Source organism: Magnolia sinica, unplaced genomic scaffold (assembly GCF_029962835.1).
Source record: "Magnolia sinica isolate HGM2019 unplaced genomic scaffold, MsV1 ctg42, whole genome shotgun sequence".
NCBI lineage: Eukaryota > Viridiplantae > Streptophyta > Magnoliopsida > Magnoliales > Magnoliaceae > Magnolia > Magnolia sinica.
This window is the reverse complement of record NW_026682850.1, coordinates 48,284-52,137: the sequence shown is the minus strand read 5'-3', so window position 1 is coordinate 52,137 and position 3,854 is coordinate 48,284. Positions and strand designations below refer to the sequence as shown.

Here is a 3,854-nt window from a genome sequence, read left to right as displayed (position 1 = left end):
TGTGCAAACAACCGGAGGATGTTGATGATGCCCACGAAATAAACATGATTAACTCATTCATTGAAGATAGGTCACTTTTGAACCTATACTTTAACACTCTAGAGACATGCTTGACCCACTCCCCTGATTTTGATGATGATATGATTAGGGAAATGGATGCCTTTCTTGATGCTATGTCAGATACTTGAAACTAATTGGTGGAGGTCAAAATTTGAAAATTTACCCCAAACCATGATAAAGCCTCTACTGTCTAGTGTCAAGGCACCAAAGCTTGACCTAAAACCATTACCTACTGATGTTAAATATGCTTATTTAGGTCAAGGTGAGACATATCCGGTGGTGATTTCTTCCCACCTGTATAAGAAATAAGAGAGTATGCTTATTTCTACTCTCGAGGAATACAAAGGAACCCTTTGATGGATGATCGCAGACCTCAAGGGAATTAATCCTTTGATTTGTACTCATCGCATTCACCTCATTGATAATGTGAAAACATATTGACAACTACAACGTCGGTTAAATCTAAATATGAAAGAAGTGGTTAAAGTCGAGGTGTTAAAGTTGTTAGATGTGGGTATCATATATTCTATATCTGATAGCCAATAGGTGATTTCAACTCAAGTGGTACCTAATAAGTCCGGGACCACCATCGTAGCCAACGCGGATAATGAACTAGTGAAAACTAGAGTGACTACTGGTTGGAGAATGTGTATTGATTACAGAAAAATTGAATACCGTCACAAGGAAAGACCACTTTCCTTTGCCCTTTGTTGATTAGATCTTGAAAAGGCTATCTAATCATTCCTACTATTGTTTTTTAGACGAATATTGGGGCTACAACCAAATAGAGATAGCTCTTGAAGACCAAGAGAAGACCACATTTACATGTTCTTTTGGTACTTTCACATATTAAAGAACTTGTTCATCTTTGGATTTATGAAGGGCTTCCTATTTTCGATGATGACGACATGTGGGATGATATAGCGGCTGATGATGTTGTTCTTCACGAGCATCATCATGTGGGATGTTGCCACCCTTCATTTTTTATGAAGTAATTGATCGTCACGAGTACGAACTTGTGACCATTAAATGCTTTCGGGCTAACTTTTCCGCTGATGTCAATATCTTGCGTAGAGGATCTCTAGGACCTTACAAGGTTGTAGAGTTTCAAAGCTCACACATGGATCCAATACACGCACTCTTGACACTTAAAGTACTTTCCGACGTAGAATGCAAGCATGGTATTTGCAGCTTCTGCTTACAGGCTTCATTTCAGGATTTATTAACAAGTTTTTAAATCGAATTTGGACTAGTGTTCATAGGATGCAAGATTGGGCAATCATGACTTCAAGAATTTGATCATTCTCTGCTTATTTTTTGAGGACAAGGATTCACAATGTGTACTCAGTTCATCATAAAAAATAAGCTTATTACCTCTCGAGTTTTGTATCCATGATGTAGACATGAATTCAAAAGATCTTTGAATCTCTCCCAATATTGGAAGAAGGTCCCTTCCTCTTTTTGAGAGAAATTCATGATCACCCTCCTCAGGGTATTGGTCTTATGAACTGGAAAAAACTTTTTAAGGAACTCCCTCTTCATCTCAGACCATCTCCCTATAGATCTCGGCCTCAAAGAGTGAAGCTAAGACTTGTCCTGCTCTTTCAGAGAGAAAGGAAATAATTTCAATATCAAGTTATCCCCAGAAATTTTATTTGATTGTAGGGTTGCTACAATCTCATCGAATTCCTTGAGATGTAGATATGGACTTTTAGAGTCAAGTCCATGAAACTTTAGGAGTAGTTGGATCACTTTCGATTTGAAATCCACATTTCCTGCATTATGTGAAAAACCATGCAGGAAGGTGTACTCGCCCTCACTGGTTGTAAGTAATCATGCAATGTTTTAGGCGGAGGAACAATCCGCATTGTTCTCGTCATGTTGCTCTTTAGCCGGATTGTGGGGTTGATTTACAGCCATATTTTCTACTAACTCTGAGGATCTCAAGGTGTGTCTAATCCGGTGATGGATAGGCAAGCCTTCGATCAATCCTCCATCACTTAAGAGATGTAGAGTGTTGTCACGTACCCACTTGGGCATGAAACACTCTCAATCCCTAAGTCTAAATTAAAAACCTAGAAGAGAAAAATTACAGAAAACTAAGAATTCTGAAATACTATAATAGGAAGAGTTAGAAGGATATTACCGAATTAGAGATTCTATGTTAGATTCTATAAAACAACAAAACAAGGTTAGTATTTAATAACTAATTTAGAAACACAAAAAATTCAGTCTTAATCTTAATCTAATTCTAACACTAATATACTTAAGAAAATGCAACCGAAGTCCTTGACAAATGCACCAAAAATTTGTTATGCCAACCCTAAGTGTAGGGCCACGATGTAGTAATAACTCGATGAGACCGAGGTCGTACCCACATGGACTTGCTATTGTACGATTTCTGAAATATATTAGAACTAGAACTAGAATCTAAACTAACTACTAAATTTGGATTTAAAGAGTAATTGTGAAGAAAATATCAACAATAGAATACTAGAGTGCCAAGGATACACTTATAACTTCCTTAAAGTTACTTTACTTGATTCAATTAGATCACACAATTGGAATCAAATTCCTATCCTATCCAATTGGATAATGGAGTAGTTAAAACATTATTCATATAATTCAAAACAGATATGAACTTTCATTGAATTGGTTCCCTCATAAAGCATCAACATATTGATCGCAGTGTATTCAAAGCACCTATCGTGCCCAGAGTAAATGATTGATTAATGGATTTTACAGACCAAACAATTGCAAAACATGTAAGAACATATTAAAAGCTTTCCTAAGCATCTAAAGTTCCTAGAGTCAACAATTGATCAAAGTAAATTGAAAATATTTCTTCATTTAAACCAAAATCAATGAATTGTTTAACATTATAATTAAATAACTTAAATCAAAGTAAAATAAACATTATGAAGAACTACAAGCTTCACCTTTTACCTATAGATAAGAGATTATGCATATCATAATCCAGCCCATACATCACTCAGTCATATACCAATACACCAAAGTTTATCTTCCATAGATTAATCATGAAGCACTCAATTCAGCCGTACATTGAATATTAAGGCAAGTAACTCAACCAGTCAGCCAATTTACAACATTTCATGCCTTCACCCAAGCATAATTAATCACAAAATCAGGAAATTAACCACCAATCAGCAATTTACAACATTTTATGCCTTCATTGCAAGCATAATTAACACCTAATCAGGAAATCAACAACCAATCAGCAATATTTTGGGAAAAATTAAGTATTTGTGCCCTACATGAGCATGCAAATCAACAAGTCACATATTTGGGGGTATTAGGGCCAAACCCCTTCCCATAATTTTAACAATTTTTAGTTTATTATCCCATTCACGCAATCCAAATGAAATTTCAGTAACATGTATTAACATTGCACCACACACATTCATTAAACCTACGGTAGGCGCGATAATCGGCCACCTAAAGGTAATGGTCCGCACCTATTCTTGGCCAGAAGTTGTTGGAATTGTCCTAGCGACACCAGGTCTGCAAGCTCGAGGTGCCGGGGCCTTGTATTACATGGAGCGGACAGAAAATCACATGCATGTTGCTAATAAACAAGGAAATGAGGTTTAGGACCCTATCTTACCTTAGATGGGGTGGAATTTCGCTCCAACAACGAAATGTGTCAGTGCTTTCCTGCAATGGAAATGTGAGGGTGCCGAAATTTCTAAATTCCAAGCACTATGCTCACATGCACACCTCAATGGCCCTTTCTCTCTCCTCCCTTGCTCTCTCTCTCTCTCTCTCTCTCTCTC

At 36.9% G+C, this 3,854-nt stretch overlaps 1 non-coding gene across 1 annotated transcript; it reads left to right on the top strand.

The window, feature by feature from the left end:
* The first annotated feature begins 1,447 nt into the window (after positions 1–1,447).
* LOC131236361 (small nucleolar RNA R71) lies at positions 1,448–1,554 on the top strand. Its single transcript, XR_009166707.1, has one exon. It is a non-coding gene; the product is annotated as a small nucleolar RNA R71 (small nucleolar RNA).
* The last annotated feature ends 2,300 nt before the right edge of the window (positions 1,555–3,854 follow it).